Source organism: Dasypus novemcinctus, chromosome X, assembly GCF_030445035.2.
Source record: "Dasypus novemcinctus isolate mDasNov1 chromosome X, mDasNov1.1.hap2, whole genome shotgun sequence".
In the NCBI taxonomy this organism is placed as follows: Eukaryota; Metazoa; Chordata; class Mammalia; order Cingulata; family Dasypodidae; genus Dasypus; species Dasypus novemcinctus.
Genome location: NC_080704.1, coordinates 22957295 through 22977906, shown reverse-complemented (window position 1 = coordinate 22977906; position 20612 = coordinate 22957295). Strand labels below are relative to the sequence as shown.

Sequence of the window (20612 nt, the reverse complement as noted above, 5' to 3'; positions counted from 1 at the left end):
GCCATTCCACCTGAGGAGTGGGGAAGTGGAGCGATATACCCACCAACTCCCAACCTTCGTTGCTTGAGGGCTGCTCCCTGGGAAATTAACTCTCTGGCATTTCTGGCAAGCGGGTCAAGCATGTTCCAGTGGCCAGAGAAAGTCCTCGGGCAGTCACACGTACTTAGGTACGAAGCCAGCAGTGTGGACTGCGTGGTGAACGCTGAATGCATGTGGAAAGGACCCCAACAGCATCTGCTCCGGTGAGTCCCAGAGCTTCCGGCCTGCCTGTCTCTGCCGCATAGGTAACCTGGATCAAAGTGATCCCTGGAAGCCAGATGACAGTCTGAGATCAAGCCTCTGGGGTGAGTCCTGGAAATGCATTTAACAAGCTCCCCGGGTGAGTCCATTTATGGACAAACATTTGGAAATAGGGTCAATCCTCATTATTCACAGACTCCGTATTTGTGAATTCGCCTACTCACATTGACTCGGGGTTATAAATAACGGGACTTTTACGGTCATTTGTGGATGCGTGCAGAGCATGAAAAAGTTGAGGCACCTGGTGCACACGTTCCTAACCAAGGTCAAGCAAGAAGGCACTCTGTCTTGTTTCAGCTCTCATATTGTAAACAAGTGTCCTTTTCATTGTATATTTAGTGCCATGTCTTTCACATTTTTGTGCTTTTTGTTAGTGATTTTGCTCTTTAAAATGACCCCCCAAGCATTATGCTGAAGAGCCATCTAGTTTTCCTAAGCATAAGAAGGCTGTGATGTGCCTTACACAGAAAAGACGTGTGTTAGAGAAGTTTCATTCAAGCAGGAATTATAGTGCTGTGAAGTCAATGTAAAGGAATCGACAATATATATTAAATAACATGTCTTTAAACAGAAATACACTTAAAACAAGGTTATGTATTGATCGGTTGATAAAAATGCGACCAGAGGCTCACAGGAACTTAAACCTGTATTTCCCCTTGGAGCAATGGTTCAGTATTCACTAAGTCAGTGTTCACATCAACTTTAAAAGAGAACATGAAAAACAAGCAAAAACAATGAGCAGACATCGAGCAAAAACAAATGAGTGGGGAGCAGACGTGGCTCAAGCAGTTCACCACCCATCTCCCACATGGAAAATGCCGGGTTTGGTTCCTGGTGCCACCTAAAGAAAAAGAGAAAAAAAAGGACAATGAGTACAAACAACAAACCAAAAAAGACGAACGAGCAAAAACAGCAAGCAAACCATCTCCAGGTTGGGGGGGGGATATCAATTGGCCATATATGTGTCTATTTCTAAACTCTCAATTTGATTCCATTGGTTGCTGTATCTATCCTTGTGCCAATACCATGATGAGTTTTTTTTCTTTTTTTCCCCTTTTTACTGATACATATTAATAAAGCATAAATCCATCCAAAAAAAATAGAACATAACTACCACAAATGACAAGAATTGGCTGTGCCTCCCATTCTCTACTCAAACCTCTGTTATTTCACTTCCCCCTCAATCATTCTAGTGAAACCACTCTCCATAATGTCACCACCAGCTTCCTACTTCAAATCTCATTGTCTTCTCAAGTCCTCAAACTTAGTCATTTGATGAAAGTTATTTCCTCCTTCTTGAAACACTCATCTTCCTTCTGGGAGCTCACACTCGCCACCTACTTCTCCTGCCTTCCTAAATGCTCTCTCTGAACCTAATAACCTGAGAAGCTCACACTTCTTTGGAGGTGCACAGTTGCTCCTGGTTTCCATGCCTAGACCTTGAACAGAAACCAGGAATAGTAAGTGGATTTATTGGCAGTGGCTGCCTGAAGTCATGTGTTGAGAAGCCTTCTGAGGCTGTATGGTCAATTTGCTGTGTCTGCTACGGTGTTAGCATAGGGAGTAGCAGCCTGAGTTCAGACATTAATCAACTCTGCTGTAGAGCTTTCTCAAGATTCAATCTTACGTTATCTCCCTGGACAATCTCATCCACTCCCAAGGTGTTAACCATCAACTCTGCATAGGTGCCACCTAAATAAAGATTTCTTTCCACGATCTCTCTCTGGCATTCCAAACCCACATGTCCAAATCTTTTGGGAGCCTGCTAACCCAGATACTTATTTTCTAATTACAATCTTTTCATCTACACTCTCAGTGTCACATGATGGCTTTACCATCTTTCAAGTCACCCTGGCTTAAAATGTTGGCATCATCTTCACTTCCTTCGTATTGCCTCATCGCTTTTCCACATCATTTACCATAGTGCATAACAAATTGTATTGAGCTGGTGTTTTATTTTCTGTCTGCTCCAAAACACTGTGGATTTTTCAAATAAAGGGCCAGATCTAATTTATCTTGCATCTTCAGCTGCCAGAAACTTTTCTGGCACGAAGTCGACACGAAGTGCCTGCGGATGTATTTACATACGTTAAGTGTGCGTGTGTATACGTATATCTATACACACATACAATACACAACTTAATATATAAATTTTATGATTTAATATATAAATTATGTGTCTGTGTAGATGTCATTTCATGCATACTTTTTATAAATATGTTTGTTTATTTTGCTCCTTCCCTTTGACTCTTCCATTCTTCCCACTCCACATCTCTAATCAGTCACCAGGCTCTGTCCTTTCAGTTGCTCCACAAAGGCATCTACATATGCCAGCTCCTTTTCCATCCTCACTGCTTTTCACAGGTCGGATTCCCTGGAGAAGGGACACTGAGATAGAGATTTAAGTACAGGAACTTCCTTAGGGCTGCTCTCAGGAATAACCCCTTTGGGGAAGGGAGGCGTCAGGCTGCAATGCAGTCACAATAAACACCTCCCGTGACCCTAAGGGGAGTTCTGGAGCTGGGAGGGCCCTTCAGAAATTTCCCAGCTCCGGGAAGGTGTCGGGACCTTTCTAACCTCCGCCATTGAGCAATCACTGGACATGGGCTGACCCAGAGAAAGAGTGTGACCTTGGGCTCCTGAGCTCTCTTCAAGTGAGGGCACTTCTCAGGGAGACTCAGCTGAGAGGCAGCAGCCACCAGCACTCCGGGCGGCTGGGGCGATGAGTGGCTCAGCCGTGAAGTGGGGACGGAGCAGCCACTCCAAGGCCCCCTGTCCTAGTTCATGCCCTCGCCACTCCTTGCCTCCCCTCCTGCATTCATCGTTAAACAGTCTCGCTTCCTCCCACCTCCTTTTTTTCCAATCCATCCTTGGTTCTGCCACCGAGACTAATTTTTCACAAACCAATTTGGTGTGTTCCTCACACACTGTTCAGGAGTCAGCACACCTTACTAAGCAGGAGGTACAAATCCACTTGCATGGAGGTGGGAAGAGAAGCAAAGATGTATATGTGTTTGTACATATACACATAGAAAAGTATCCCAAGGCCAATCCAATGAGCCAGAAAGTATATTAGTGGTTTCCAGGGGCTGGGGAAAGAGGGGCACAGAGAGTGACTGCTAAGGGGTACAGGCTTTCTTTGGGGGGGTGATAAAAATATTCTGGAATTAGATAGTGGTGAGAGATGTGCAACCTTGTGAATATACTAAGAAGCCCTGAATTGCACACTTTAAAATGGTGAGTTTTATGGTATGTGAATTTAGATCTCAATTTTTTTAAAAAAAAGTGTATCTTGGAGTCAGCCTATAAAAGTGAGAGCAGTGATTATATCAGGTTACTTTGGGTTTCTATCTTTGGTGTTCAACTGGATTTTCAGATTTTTCTGCAGGTGAACATATTTACTAACATGAACTCTTCAAAAATGATTCTTCTGTTCTAAAACCTTTGATAGTTCATTCCTGTGAGTGGATTGAAGGCCACATTCCTTGGCAAAGTCATCGGGGCCCTTCCTGAGCAGGCCCCAACCTGTTTTGACAGACGCTCGTCTTTCATTCTCCCATGACTTTCCGCCCTGACTTCAGCCACTCCAGATTTCTCCATTTCCCGAACATGCCGTGGCCTTCCTCTCTGAGTCTTTGTTCCCTGCAACTCACACCCACCCCCTTCTTTGTCTCCTCTGCCACCCAGCCCTGCTGGCAGAAACATTGCCAGGGTCAGATCAAATCTCACTACCCCAAAGCTACAGTTGAGATGTCTCTCTCATTCTAGCTCTCCTAACGCTTTGCTTAGCATCTGTGTATTTAGCATTTATTGCATCGCTGCCATTTTATATCATCGGTTGTGTATTTCTCATTAGGCTGATTCATCTTGGATTACTATACATGGCACATGGAGCAGATATGCAATAAAACTTAAGAGTTTGGTTTAAAAAAAAATTTTAATGCAAATCCACATTCATTCATTTGCTCATTCAACAAGTACTTGTGAATGGCACACTGTCGGGCAGTAGTGTCCGTCAGAAAAATCCCTTGCTCTCATGGTATCTCCTTTGTTATTTTTACTTTTCCTTGATGGGTGACATAATATATATATATAGAGAGAGAGAGTGCATAAATCTTAAGTGTACACCTTGATGACTTTTTGCATGTGTACATACCCATGTAACCACCACCCAGAACAAGTCAATATCCTCCTCCCCAGAGGTAACCACTGCTCCAACTCGTACCACCAGCAATTAACTTTTGCCTGTTCTTGAATGTCATATAAATGGAATCATACAGTATGTTCTCTTTTGTGTCTGGCTTTTTTTGTTTGTCATGATTTCTGTGAAGTTCATCCGTGCGGTTGTGTGTAGCAACAGTTCATTCTTTTCATTATTGTGTAGTATTCCTTTGAAGAATATTCCACTGACTATTCCATAATTTACTTATTAATTCTGTTGATGGACATTTGGATTGGTCCAAGTTTTTGGCTATTATGAGCAACGCTGCTATAAACTTCCCTGAATGACTTTTGATGGACATAAGCCGCCATTTCTCTTGGGTATATACCTAGAAACGGACTTGCTGGGTCATAGGTGACAGTAGTAGTTACTCCAAACAGCTTCCCAAAGGGTTTGTGTTAATTTACACTCTCACCAAGAACATGAAAACAGACAAATACACAAAGCATCTGATAGTGAAACAAGCTATGTGGAGAATGAAGACAGGATGATGAAGCTGTTTTAGATTTGTTGACCAGACAAGGCTTCTCTGGCAAGGTGAAATGTAAGCTGAAACCTGAATGACAAGAAGAAGCCTGCCCTGCACCTGTCAGGGAAATAGCATTGCAGATAGAAGGAGCAACAACTACAAAGGCCCTCAGGCCAGAAGACGCTTGGCTTGTTCCAGGAACAGAGGAGGCTGGTGGCTTGGGAGCAAGTGGGGAATGAGACTGGGAAAGGAAGCAAGAAGATGATGGGTATGTTATTAAGCCAGCTGCCACGCTGGGTGACTGGAGCTTAATTCTGTGGGGAAATGCTGGGAAAGGTATAAAATACATGCTTCAGAATTATCCCACCCACAGGCCCAGATGCTTGGGGTATATCTGCACCATAGCCATTGGTTGGGTGTTGGTGCTAATTCCTCAGCACTTCTGGCCTGCACAGTTTTAGAAAACTCTCAGGTGCAGGGATGCAGATGCTGGTAGTTGGGAATTGTCCAGAGCGCATTAAACTGTAGAGTTGGGGGGGGGGGGTGTGAATGGCTTGGGGGGGGGGAGGATGGCCTTGACAGTGTTGCTATGATTTCTTACATTGATTTCCCCAATTTTCTATTCAAATACTTAATCACACACTTACATCTGATATAGGTATTTCCTTCCATAGCTAGGACTCAATCTCTTTCTTTTTATCTAGGCTTTTAACTTCATTCTCTTTTCACTGGTCTTCTCCTTGACCTTGGCCCCACAGCCAGCTCCCGGAATTCATCCTTCTCCACCACCCTAAACATCATCAGCCATTTGACCATGGCCAGCCTCCCTGGATCATGTCCATCATTTACTTTTGCTTTCCTTGGGCCCCCATTCACTAGGTGTTTCATCTAGCAGAGTGGCTTGCCAATAATAGATTCAGTATATGCAGGTGGAATGACTATTGGAGGGGGATCCTTGATCATGCTGATTTGGAAAGATTTCAAACTGTTGTTAAATCTCAGTTTGAGCCTTGCTGCTCCCCCATAATCCTCCCCATCCTTCCATTCTTCTCTTAGGCACTTCCTGGATGGTTTCCTGACAACTAAAGTTTCACTTTCTGAATCAGTTCTCATGTGTTACACAACACTGTGTAACAACATACCCCCAAACTCAGTCTCTTTAAACCATAAGCATCTATTTAGTTCACAAGTCTGTGCATTGGCAATTTAGGCTGGGCTCAGCTGAGTGGTGCTTCTGGTTTCAACTGGACTCGCTCCTGAGTCTGGCAGGCAGCTTCAGGTCAGCTGATCCAGGATAGCCTCAGCTGCGACCATTGGGGCAATTCAGCTCTGCTGCTCATGTCTCAGCTTCCAGCAGAATAACCTGGGCATGTGCTCATGGCAAACATAGAGGTCAAGTGCAAGCACAGTTGGAGAGCAGGTTTAGCTCAAGTGGTTGAGCACCTGCTTCCCATGTATGAGGTCCCAGGTTTGGTCCTCGGTATCTCCTAAAAGCAAAACAAACAAACTAATGAAAACACCACCTTGGGGGAGCCAGTGTAGCTCAGTGGTTGAGCACCAGCTTCCCACATACAAGGTCCTGGGTTCAATCCCCAGCCTTGGTACTTCAAAAAAAAAAAAAAAGCCAGCAAGGGAAAATTCACAAGCCTCTCAAGGCTTAGACTCGGAACTGGCACACCATCGCTTCCATCACATTGGATTGGCCAAAACAAATCACAAAGACAGCCCAGATTCACAGAGTGTGAAATGAGGCTCTGCCTCTTTAGGGAGTGAAAGCACAAGGTCACCTGATAAAGGATGTGATTGTAGGAAGAGGTGCAGAATTATGAATGCAATCCACCCGACTTTGCCACTTGCCTTTCGACTTAGAAGGGCGGGTATATATTCCCTTCCCTTTTAAGCTCAAAGTTCCTGTGTCTTAAAGTATCCAAATAAATATGTGCAGCAGTGCTTTGGGGGGTTGCATTTATTAGCTGTTGCCTCAGTTCTCCACTTCTATATCGTAGACATCGAAGAAAGAACTAGGGAGGGTATGCTTTCAGTAGTAAACATCCTGGCAGACTTTAAAGACAGACTTGTCAGCCACCAACTAAAGATCCATCACAAGTCAGATCAGATCGCCCACAGTCTCAGATTTCATTTATTTGGTTTTATATTGGGAAGAGAGATGTTCGTCCTATGTCTGGTGTCTTCATGGGCAGAGAGGAAGCGTGAGGAGGTGCTTCAGTTGGGTGTCATTTAGGGAAGGGAACAAAGGAACTGCTACTATTACTGCCGTTGCCATGGCCATGTCATAGTAAATCAGGCTAGAGGAGGTTACTGAAACGACTTTTCAAACCAAGTGTCTCCTCATAAGGCATCTCTGCCAGTGACATCAGCGGGAACATCGGGTACAGAGTGTCCACTGGAGAGAACGTACAAAATATTCAAGCCGACGATGGTCCTGTGAATCGAATGGCCCAGCTGTGCCCCACTCACCACTATTACTCTCCTGGCTGAGGTGTGTGTTCTGAATTTGATTCACTGCTTTTAATGCCATTCACTCACAGTGTAGTCTGTGGGTGCAGCAGGGGGGCTCCAATTAGGACCTGAAAAGCCGCTATGGGAGAGTGGCAGCATAACGATTTCAAACTGATAAAAACCTTTGGAGAGGAAGCGGGATGTGGAGGCAAACCTGGCGAAGAGGCCAGGTTTTCCAGACAGTCTCAGGTTTGAGTCCAGGCTCTGCCAGTTGCTAGCCTGAACCTCTTGAACTTGAAGCAGGTCTCTTGTCCTCTTTAACGTCTCAGTTTCCCTATCTGTGAAATGGAACTACTGTCAACACACCCTCAAAGATGTACTAGAAGAAAAGGAACACACATGTAAAGCAGGTAGCAAGGTGTCCGGCCCAAAGTTAAGCATTCAATAAATGTGAACTACAAGTGTTGAAAATGGAAGGGACCCCGGAGGTCATTCAATTTGATCCCCAATCAGAAGATGGAAAACAGAGCCATGGGGAAGCTAAAGGAGTCCCCTGTTACACAGCTAGTGGCACGGGCAGGGCTGAAAACACAAGGCATTCCTGTTCTGGGCCTCTGGGTTAGCCCTGCACTAGCACACCCTGCTGCGGCCTGCAGGCATGCCTATCCTCTACCATGAAGTGGAGCTTCAACCAAGAACAGGAGTCTTCCCCCTTTCCCCTGGAGAGCCACATCTCAGGTACAGGACACTGAACGGTATGGAATTTTCTAACGAGGCACTTGCTGCCTGCTCACTTTAAACTGCTCCAAGTGTCTCTGGGAAATAAAATATTGGCAGGTTTGTCCAACAGCTGCTCAGCCTAGAGACCACAGCTTATTTTGGTCCATTTATGTTAACTCATCTGTCTTAAGCTCTTTGTTAGTGACTCACCACATACTGCTACCAAAAATATACACCAAAATCCAAGAATCATTCATATGAAGGGCAAACCTCTTCCTTAAAATATCGCACTTCTGCTGTCTTGTTTTTATGAAATTTTTTCCTCCTCCCACCTCCACATCACATTTTCTTCTCTCCTTTCTTCCTTCTCCTCCTTTGACTGTCTTCAGTGGCACAGAGGCAGCATGGCATGGTCAAGAGAGTTCTAGAATGGGCATCGGAAGACTGGGTTCTGGTACTGGCCTGGCATTCTTTGGCTGTAAAAACCTAGCAAGTCCCAACTGGTATGCAACTCAGCTGACATATCTGGGCCGTGGGAGGGTTATACTAGCTCTACAGTTCTCACCTCATTACTCTCCCCTTCAGGAATTCCAAGCTTTGAAAGATTTTCATCTACCATGCACGCTGCCTTTTAAATGAAAAAAATCAACATTCCTCATTTTCTGCTAATTGCAGGTGTTAGCAACCTAATATACATTAGAATCAATAAACAAGAGTAAACGGGATGAGGATTAAATTGACTCATTTATTAAGACAGTTGCCATTTTGAACACCGTGCCCAGGCTTATAATAGGAAAAGGTGCCATCTTTGTTAGACCTGGTGAGATATTGAAAAGCGGCTCATTCGTGATGCCGTACATTTAAAAATAACAGGCATGGAAAGGATACATACCAACTGCAGGATGATGTGAACTTCCAGGAAGGAAGAGGAGGAAAGAGATAGGAGAAGACAGTCTTTAAGTGTGTCTGTGACCTTTCATTTATTAAGATTTGAAGCAAATATAAGAAATTGCTAGGGTTAAATTAGAATGCTAGATTCATGGCTGTCAGTCATCAATAATGTCATTTTTTGTGTTTGAAATATTTCAAAATTACATACTTTAAATTAAAAAGAAGCTTAGCTACTGGAACTCTTAGGCGTTGCTGGTAGAAGTATAAAATGATACGATACCTGTGGAAAAGTTTGGCCATTTCTTAAAAAGTTCAGCCTACACTTACTGTATGACTCAGCAATGCCCCTCCTAAGCATCGGCCCAAGGGAAATGAACACATGCATTCACGAACAAGAATGTTTCTAACTGCTTTAGTCACAGTAGCCCAAAATAGGACACAGCCCAAAGGTCCATCGCTAGGTTACTGCGTAAACAAGCTGTGGTGTATTCATTCAGTGGAATATTACGCAGCAATAAAAGGAAGAGAGCTCCTTTTAGCCAATAAGATGGAGAAATCTTGAAAACCTGCTGAGCAAAAGAAGCCTGGTACAAAAGAATACATGCTGTATGATTCTTTACATAGGATACTCTACACCAAGCAAAACTAAGCCGTCCTGATAGAAATCAGAACAGTGAGGAAATTGACCGGAAAGCAGCACAGGAGATTTCCAAGATGATGGACACATTACATACGTTGATGGGTGTGGCAGTTACATGGGGTTGTTTGCATTTGCAAGCTCTTTGAATTGCCCATCTGTATATACCTTTCCCCTCAATTTTAAAAATACCTAAAAACCATAAACTCGTATACTATCTTCATGGACTTCCAGGTAACTAGGGCCCTCAGGACAGGAACCAGCCCTGGCCTAAGGATTCCTAGGTCATTTTCATCTCTTAACAGTACATGATTTTACCTTCTTTACTGTTCTTCGTGCTCATTACAAATGAAATCTTTCTTTCCAGGAGCTTTCAAGGGCAATGCAGTGTAATGGAAAAGAAGATGGCCTTTAGAATTAGCCAGAACCCTGGGTTTGAATCTCTGCTCCTGGGCTCACTGGCTGGGTGACTCTGGGCAAGGGACTGGCCTCCCCCAGTTTATTTTCTTCAACTATACACAGGAGAAGAGGAAGTCTCCTCCCTGGGTTATTCAGAAGATTAAATTAGATCACATGAGCCAAAGCACACTCCGCACAGCCGGCTCCATGCAGATGCTCCATACATTTTGGCTTCCTTTCTTCCTTCCTTTACTTTTTATAGACCCTTCACAGAACGGAAGCTTCCTGTCTCCTCCATCAACACAGTTCAAATGCTAAGAGGGTCTTCTTTTGACCCTCCCCCCAGCCACACGTCGGGAGTCAATGGGGTCAAGGGGTTGTGACCAGCCAGAGCCTGTGTCCTTCTGGGCCATGTTCTGGCTACTTAGAACCCCAGCATGTGCTGCCCAAATGCCCCTGAGCTGGCTTCCAGGGCCTGCTTGGGCCTCTTCCCTGGCCCATCATCTTGAGGGAAGAATGTGTGCATCCTTGGATCCAAGGACCAAAGGGTGGTTTTCTTTCTTTTTTTTTTTTTTTTTGAGCAAGGGACAGAGCTAGGACATGCAAGCTGGGATGTCCACCCATAATGTGCAAGGCCCCTCATGGTGAGAGAGGGATCCAGGGATAGGAAGGGAAAGAGGGGCCTCTGGTTGGGACCAGGACCCAGGGGCCAGCTCACCCCATACCACCAAGTTCTGGTGCAGAACCCTGAAGTGTCTAAGAATTCTAAATCTGAACCTGGCCTTCCAGATAATATTACAATACACTCATCAAGGGTGGGTGATAGGGCATGTTCTCCAGCTCTTACACGTTTCAGCATATGGTTTGTGGGCCTCCGTTTGTACCCTGGCCCTGGGCTTCACCAGCGGTAGGGACAGGACTGCCGAGCACGATCCCATCTCAAGGCCTTTGCGCTTGCTCTTCTCAAGCCTAGCACACCCCTGCTCAAGAGCTTTGCTTGGCTTCCTCCCCCATTTCCTTCATGCCCCCTGTGCCCATGTACCCTCTTCACTGCTCTGCCCACCACGTTTAAAATAGCCCCCAGCCTACATGCCTTTATTCTCTCACCCTGATTGATTTTTCCTTTTATTGCTGGATATTATATTTATTTAATGGTTAGTGTCTGACTTCTTTGCTAGCACATGACCTCCAAGGAAGGAGGAATTTTTCTGCCTTGTATACTGCGGTAAGCCTGGCACCTACAACAGTGCCTGCCACATAACAGACACGCAATAAGGTATTGAATTAATACATGAATGAGTTCATTTAGATTTCAGTTCCCAGGCCTGGTTCTCTATTCTCACCCTGATGTTTCACAACAGAAAAGCAAACACACAAACCTTTTAAAATAGGCCAACCAACTTGCATTTCATAGTTTCTTTAAAATAAACCCATAACTGCTGAGCTCAATCCCCTATTTTTCCACTTCTCTCGCTCTATTTTTTTTTACTGCTACACCTCTTCTTTTTACAAAGACCTCCTGCCCTTTGACATCTACTCTGTCTTCATCTATGCCCCTTCTCCTGTCTGCATTGCCTTCCGTCTTCTGCCTAGAATTCAAGGGCTGTCACATCAACCTCCTTTTGCCAGTACCTTCAATTTCCTTGCCCTTTCATCTGTCAAAACCCTAACTGTGGATCAAATCAAGGAACTCTTCCATTTTTAAACTTGAGCTACATCACAGGATAACAAATTAACAGAAGTAGCAAAATGATATAAAAATACAGTCATTTCTTTCCTGGCCAAAACTCTTGCCTACCAGCTATTGCACACTCTACACGGCTAAAATCAAATACGCTAGTCTTCTGTGGCATTTAATTAGCAATCTGGCAAAAAGAAAATGCTGCTCTACTTTCATTCACAATTTTTAGTTTAATTACATTCCATACCCTTTTCCAAGCCAAGAAGGTTGGGTTCAAATCTCTGATGAAGGAAATGTAAGGTAAATGTTACGTCACTTTTGAACAGCCTAAAACTCATAGCATCAACACTAGATTTTTTTTCCCCAGCTAGACTGGCATAGTTTCCTTGGTCCTATTTTACAGTCTTCCTGTAGAAATTCCAGATCTCTTTTCAAAAGAGAGTTGACAGGAAAAGCAGATTGCAATATTGTATATATAGGATGATTGCTACTACATAGAAAAAAATGGATGCCTATGCACAAAGCATAGAAAGCAACAAATAGACATGGTAGTATGGTATTAGGAATATTATTTCTTTTCTCTGAACACGTTTAGATGTTATAATATTGTTTTTACAATCAAAAGTGAGGACAGAGTAGGGAGGAGGGAGAGAAAGGCAAATTTACTACGGAGAGGACATGATATCATTGCAAGATTCAAATTTCTTTTGAATTTCAAATTAGAATTGCTTCCATCGACACCTAAAAGTAGACATTCCTCTGATCTTTAATAAATGTCCTAAATAAATCAAAGTAGTCACAGTAGGACAATTATAATCCTTTGATTTTAATGTCACATGCACCCTACTTGTTACAAATGACTTACCAGTCTTTTTTGATCCCAGAACACAGAGAATTTGAGCCATTATGGAGGAATCCAGAGTCTTGATCAAATTGCAATAGAAAATCATTATAAACTTGTATGAAAAGACAACTGTAGTTTAAAGATGATAAATAATAAATGCTTTAGTGAAACTCCCTTGTAATCTGTGCATACTGCTTTTCCAAGGGCAAGAAGTGGAAACAGCCCAAGGCTCGATTCTTATGGGGGGTTCTCTTTAAAACTGGTTTAAGTCTCTGAACTTAGGAAAAATGAGGAAAGTGTCCTACCATTCCCTTTAGATCCAGGCCCACAAAGAACTCAGTGTTTCAGTAAACAAGTGAGGTTAATAATCCCTTTGTGATAGCACTAATTTCATGAGGTTACTTCCTAATCAGGACAAAGATAAACCCTAACAGCGAATGGACACAGAACAGAGAGCAGACAACCCGGGCCGAGCGGGGGGGTGGGGGAGAGAAGGGGAGAGAAAGAAAGAAAGAAATCTTTAAAACAAAAAAGATAAACCCTAGACAGAAATGCAAGATTGCTAGTGGATTCTCCATGAATAACACTGCAAATCAATGATTATGTTCATTTCCTTAGGAATACCTTAATTATTATTCCACATTCTTACATAGAAATGTGGGTGCAAAATAAACAAACAAAATTAGGCAGAGAATATTTCAGCATCCCAGTAGATTCCCTTTGGATGGATCTTAGCAATTCTATCGCTGTTATCTTTTTAAAATATGCAAACATACCTGCTTGTTTACCTTAAGGGATCCTTCGAAGGGCAGGAGGGCTAAATTTTTACAATTAAATATCACTGTGCATTGTAATAAAGGATGATGGTAAATTATGAACACTTTAGTGAAATTATCAATGGTAGTATGACTCTTCTAGCATTCATTTTCTCCAAGAGCAAGTTGTTTATTTTTTCATTTATGCTTTGTATTCCTTTATTTGCTAACAAAATGTTTACAGAAATAATGGAAGAATACTGAAATAAAAATTAAGTGCATAGATCACCAAGCAACATTTGTAGAAGTAGCAGCAACTGAATGTGTAAACTCTTTAGCATGATACTATAATCATTTCTTAGACGGCCTGCTTATACTCAGTGTAAAGCGGCGTTATTAAGTAATAAAACATGAGCAGAGGTGAAGGATGATGTAATAATTCACACATTTACCACTTTGTGCCATTTGAGCGTAAGTCAAGGGACATCTATACTACTAAATGTGTTTTATTAAGCAACAATAAAGAGTCCTGGGAGATTCTTTTGTAATTCTCAATTTTAAATAAGAGTTAAGGAAAAAGAATTATTTTTAACAACACGGAAATCCACTAGCACTTTTTAAAAATATACCCTTACTGTTCAAGTAAGAGGTAAATGACACTTGAGGGAGTGAGGCTGGTTCAAGGGCATAATGGCAGTGATTCCTAGGGACGCTGTGCTTCGGTGTGGACTGACGAGTTCCTTTTTGGTTCTTGGGACTTTTAGGATTCTGTATGTGGGGTTTATTAGAAGGAAAATAACCTAAAGTTCTTTTTCAGGGTGTATCTGAATTGTTGAAGATAATTTGTGTAACAGTGCGTGTGAGTCAGGGACAGAAATAGTTCGAGGACCACTGGTTTAAGAGTTTCAAGTACAATATGATTGAGTCTCTTAAGCCATTGTGTTAGTTTCCAAGGGCTACTAAGGCAGAGTACCCCAAACTGGATGGCTTAAAACAACAGAAATCTATTGTCACATAGTTCAGGAGGCTAGAAGTCAGAAATCTGTAGGAGAGTATCCTTCCTTGCCTCATTCCTAGCTTCCGATGGTTTACCAGCAATCCTTGGGCTTCCATCTCTGCCTCAGTCATCACAGGGCTTTCTCCCCTGTGTCTGTCTGTCTGTGTCCAATGCCCGCCTTCTTAGAAGGACACCAGGCATAATGGGTCAGGGCGCACCCTCATCCAGTTTGACCTCATCTTAACTAATCACAGCTGCCAAGACCCTTTCTCCAAATAAGGTCACATTCACAGGACAGGGGATTAGGATCTGAGCATGGCTTTTAGGGACACAAGTCAACCCCTTACACCAATGTCTCATAACTTTACCGGCAAATTATCTCTAAAGGCACAGGAGAGTAAATTCTTACAAGTTCACCCCACCTAAGAGTCTGGGGGCTTGGTTCAAACGCAGCCTCTGTATGTTGGGCCAGTGCCCCAGAAACAGACCTGGAGGTTAGAATTTGTTTAGTTTCTCGGGGAGTGATCCCAAGAAGCACCAATAATGGGAAAGTGAGCCAGGGAAGGGATGGTAGCCAATCCAGGGTGCATTCATGTGCAGACACCAGTGTGGGCAAGTGGGGTGTGATCCCACTAGGGATGTCTGGGAGATAGGATAGACCATAAGTCCAAGTTGACCCTCCTCCAGCAGGGCGAAGGAAGCTGGGCTGTTAAATTCCAACTCCACTCATCATTGGCTAAGGACTTCCTAGGGTCGTTAACTCTCTGGGACTCTGGTCAACAGAAAGCCCTCAGGCAAAAGAGTCACAGGTGCTTGCAGTAGGACACCTATTGGATCGGCCTATACGGGAATGATGAGTGCCAAGGGGACATGGGTGGGGTCCGACCAGTATGCTACACTCTGCAAGCGTGAAATTTCTCTCAAATCTCATAATTTATCATAAAAATTCATACTACCTTGGCGTGTAATTTCATTATAATCTTCAAGTTAAAATGATGCTTCAGGAATATGAACCGCATTGTCCTCTGACTTCAAGTACCTGTCCCTGACAGGCCATTGAGACCCTAGCCTTAGCACTTTCCTGTTTAAGGAAGCTGAGAGCAGGAAGTGCCTAGAGGCCAGACTTAACTGATAATCAGCTTCTGGCTACACCCGTTTGGGCATGGAGGGGGAGCTGGCTATCTTGGCAAAACCTCTTTGTACAGGCTTCACTGGGGAGTACACTCAGTTAATGCCTCCCGTTCAGATTTTCCATTTCCCATAGCATTTTCCGTTCTTCATAGCCCCATAGAGCCTCAGCTTTTGCTGTCTTCCCTCTCTCAGAAGTTGAGACCTACCTTTGTTCCTGCAGGCTTAGACAGCCAATTCTAGCCCATTCATTAAAAGTTCTCTGATTTTATGCCTCAGTTCAGGTTTCTTGGCATCTGCCAGCCTTGGCCACAGACCCCAGGTCTGGAGATCAAGCCTCTGTCTCATTTCCAAAACTCTCTTCTCACCAAGTGCTCCAGTTCTAATATCTAAGTTCTGTCTTGGTCCCTGGGTCTGAATTCCTATCTTGGTAATCTGCCTAATCACCCAAAGCCTTCTAGTACTATGGCTATCTGTTCCAAAATTCCAGCAGGTGACCCTGCTACCGGCTTACCTTAACTGCTGGTCTACCTAGATTCATCCATCTGTTCCCTCCCCACATTCCTTTTAAATGCCTGTGGCCAATTCGTTGAAACTCCTAGGTATCATCCCTTAGTCTCCTGGTGCTAGTTGCTTGCCTGGAATTACATGTCTTTATGCATCCCATAGCCACTCCATCCCCTTGCTCTTCCATGCCTAAATGTGATGACAACTCAACATTTCTACACCCAGAATAGAAATGCTTTTGTAAATCGTCCTGTTAAATGATCCTCAGTTACCAAGTTTGAATATACCATCAGTCTCCAGGCAAGACCCCAAATGAATCAAAAAGGAAGTTAAATAATTTGACTAAGTCAATTAAATATCTTTATATTATCACAAACACGGTTCATTAGAGAGCAGAATGCAAAATGTGAATTTATTGCTCTCTGCAAAGAACATCTCTGTGGAAACTTTGGGGGCACACTGGTGAACGTAATTCTCGCTCCTTAGGGGAAAATTACGATAAACAGAACTCAACAGAATCTTTACATTATCACTTTGGTTGAGGGTCTTGGCGTGTAGTCAAAGAGGAAAAGGCAAGGACAGAAAAAGAAAAGAATTTCATGGCAGGAATTCACCTTACAAAAAGGTTTTCAAATTATGCCCTGAGTTCAATCTTTTCTTAGAAAAAAATCTGGTATTGACATTTAATTTTTCCTTTTTACACTTGTACCTACAAGTACAATTTTATTACAAAATGTATAAATGTGATAATATCATGCACATTTGGATTGTTGGGACAGGTTTTTTCTTCTCCTGTTCAGCTACTCTTCTCTCTCCTCATCTTCTTCATCCCCCACCCTCCATATATAACCCCTTCCAAATAATTCATGTAAACAACCCTAGTCCATGACCATATTTTTTTCCCCAAGCTCATATAGTCAAATACAAGCATTTATATACATATCTGTACATATACAGGCATAAAAGGTTATTTTGTTTACTGTTTAGAAAGATGGGCTTATGTTATACTTTTCTGTGTCTTGTTTGTCTCATTCAACAATACCATTTGGAAATTCCTCCAAGTTAGCTGGCATAGCTATCATTAATTTTTTAGCTGACTGCACAATATTCCATTGGGTAGATACACCATAATTTATTCACCCCTGTTGATAGGCATTCACTTTGATAACCACCTTCTACCACTACATACTCTGTGTGTGTGTGTATGTGTGTATGCACGCACATGTGAGTGTGTGAATTGTTATTCTTACTTCTAGAGTTGGAGAGTTGGAGTCCCTGAGAAAGGATGTCTGGGTCAAGGGGCATAGATATTTTACATTTTGATAGAAGTTGCCAGATTGTCTTTCAAAAAGCTGTAACAGCAGGTCAAATTTCCTCCAGCAATGAATGAATGATCTTTTCCCTGCATGCAACCAGCAATAAGTTATAGAGTCTTTTTAATTTTCTACCAGTTTCGTGAGCAACATCTTATCATTTATTTGCATTTCCCTTTGCTAAGAGCATCTTTTAATGTTTTGTTGACATCTGGATTTGCTTTTTTGCAAATTGCCTCTAAATCTTTGGCCCAGTTTTCTATTTGCTGAGAAATTATAGGCATACAAGAGAAATGTAGAAGACTTAGAATATATAACTGCAATTATTTTATATTTATCTTCAAATTGCTTAATCTACAAAGAACATAGTTAGAACATATAAAGTGAAAACTGATCCAGATTACAAAATATTTTTCAATTGTTCAATAAAACATGTGTACTTTCAAAAATTAAGTTACTAAATTGGGAAACGGCCCAGTGGTTAGGGCGTCCGTCTACCACATGGGAGATCCGCGGTTCAAACCCCAGGCCTCCTTGACCCGTGTGCAGCTGGCCCATGCGCGGTGCTGATGCACGCAAGGAGTGCTGTGCCACGTAGGGGTGTCCCCCGCGTAGGGGAGCCCCACGCACAAGGAGTGCACCCCGTAAGGAGAGCTGCCCAGTGCGAAAGAAAGTGCAGCCTGCCCAGGAATGGCGCCGCACACACAGAGAGCTGACACACAAGATGGTGCAACAAAAAGAGACACAGATTCCCGGTGCCGCTGATAGGGATAGAAGTGGTCACAGAAGAACACACAGCAAATGGACACAGAGAGCAGACAACTGGGGGGGAGGTAGGGCAGGGAAGGGGAGAGAAATAAATAAATAAATAAATCTTTTAAAAAAATAGAAGACATTTTTATGTCTGTCTGGTGCTGCTGTTTCTCCAGATATATTGTTTGTCCAATAACTTTAGGCCATGTACCATTTTTACAATTTTATATAGTCAAATGTACCCAAGTGAAGAAGTCTCATCCACCCCAGCTTCTATATATATAGTTTTCTAGGTTTTCTAACATGATGTTAATTATTGTAATTTTTACATTTAAATATTTAATCCACCTTAAATTTATTTTTGTATGCAATTTATAAGGTCCAATTTCATTTTCTTTTAGATGCACAAGCCAATTGTGCCTGCCCCATTTATCAAATGATACATTCTTGCCCTACACTTCTTCCTTCTCTTTCATAAGTCTCCCTTCTTTGTCACAATTCCTTCTTCTCCCTCACAAGTCTCCATTCTTTGCCACAATTCCCCATTTTCTCCCACAATTCCTTGTCTTGCTTACAACTCTCTCACACAAAATTCCTCACAATTCGCTGTCTCTCACACAAAATTTTCTGTCTCACAATTACCATCTCTCCCACAATTCTCAGTCCTTTTCCATAATTCTGTCTCTCCCAAAATTGATTCTTTTTTTCCCACAATTCTGTTTTCCCCACAATTTCCTGTCTCTCCTACAATACCCCTTCTCTCCCTCAACTTCCTGCCTCACCCACAATTCTTCTTTCTCCTCCACAATTCTTAATTCTCTCCCACAGTTCCTCTCTCTCCCACAAATCTCTCTCCCACAAGTCTCCATTCTCTTCCACAATTTCCCATTTTCTCTCACAATTCCTTGACTTGCTCACAACTCTTTGTCTTTCACAAAATTCACTAATTCTGTCACAATTCTCTGTTTCTCACACAGCTTTCTGTGTCTCCCACAATTCTTCAGTCACTCCCACAACTCCTCTTTCCTATAAGTCCCCATTCTCTCCCACAATTCCTTGTCTTGCTTCCAACTCTCTCACACAAAATTCCAATTCTCTCACAATTCTGTCTCTCACAATTTTCTGTTCCACACTTTCTATCTCTCTCACAATTCTTTATTCCCTGCCACAATTTTTTGTCTTGCTCATAACTCTCTGTCTCTCACAAAACTCCCTTATGCTCTCACAATTCTGTCTCATGCAATTTTTACCTCTGCCGCAATTTTCCCTCTATCCCATAATTCCTTGCTTCTTCCACAATTCTCTGTTCTCTCACGTAATTCCTTGTCTCCCCTAAAATTTTCTGATTTCTCCTACAATTATCCATTCTCTCCTGCATTTCCCCATTCTCTTCGACAATTCTCTCTCTCCCACAATCTCCATTATTTCCCACTATTTGCTGTCTCTCCTATAATTACTTGTCATGAAAAAATCTCATATATGTTGGAATCTATATCTGGACTTCCTATTCTGTTCCAATGAACTATTTGTCAGTTTTTATTCAGTTACCATATTGATTAGGCTTTATAATATATTCTCATATCTGGAAAAATATATTGCCTCTTCAATTCTCACTTTTTAAAAAACATCTTGTCTCTCTTTAGTCATTTATTCTACCAAATAAAAAATATATATTTTATTCAGTTTTTTAAAAAGTTATAAAATTTCCTACTGAAATTCTGACTAGAATTAATTGAATAAATATATTAATTTGGAGAGAATCATATCTTTTTATTATGTCTTCTCCAAGATTTGAAGTTACTTTCCATCTGTTCAGGTCTTGTTTTATTACTCTCAATTCAAATTTATAGCTTCTTCATAACACATCTAAGCCTTCCTTGTTATCTTTCTGTTAGATACATCTTATTGTTTTTGTCAGTATTATGAGCAGAATGGGTTTTTTCAATTTCCTTTTCTATGTGCTTCTTGCTAGAAAAGAGAAGAAACTATTGACTTTTAAATATATATATATATATATATATATATGTTCTTATCTCCTGAGCCATAAATGAATCAAAGGACTGAGTTATGTACAGATCTGGGAAGCATTCCAGGTGGAGGGAACAGTAAAAGCACAGACCAGGAAGTGGAAGCATGTGTCAATAAATAGGTGACTGGAGGCAGTGGCAATGGGGACAGAGGTAGATGAGGTAGTCAGAGAAGTAACCTTGGGCAAGACTATATAGTGTCCTATAGACTGTATCAATTATTTATTGCTTCATAACAAAGTACCTCAGAATCAGTCACTTAAACATTTATTATCTCACACAGTTTCCGTGGGTCAGGAATTTGGGAGTATCTTGGTTAGGAGGTTCTGACTCTTGGTCTTTCTTTTTTTTTTTTTTTAAGATTTATTTATTTCTCTCCCCTTACCCACCCACCCCGCTTGTCTGTTCTCAGTGTCTATTTGTTGCGTCTTCTTTGTCCACTTCTGTTGTTGTCAGAGGCACAGGAATCTGTGTTTCTTTTGGTTGCATAATGTTGTGTCAGTTCTCCA

General features: G+C 42.2%; 1 long non-coding RNA gene across 1 annotated transcript in view; it reads right to left on the bottom strand.

The window, feature by feature from the left end:
- Positions 1 to 1017: 1017 nt before the first annotated feature.
- LOC131277213 (uncharacterized) overlaps positions 1018 to 20612 on the bottom strand; it is a 55403-nt gene continuing 35808 nt past the window's right edge. The window contains exon 5 of the long non-coding RNA XR_009184377.2: positions 1018 to 1141. This is a non-coding gene — a long non-coding RNA (uncharacterized lncRNA). The remainder of the gene's footprint in view (positions 1142 to 20612) is intronic.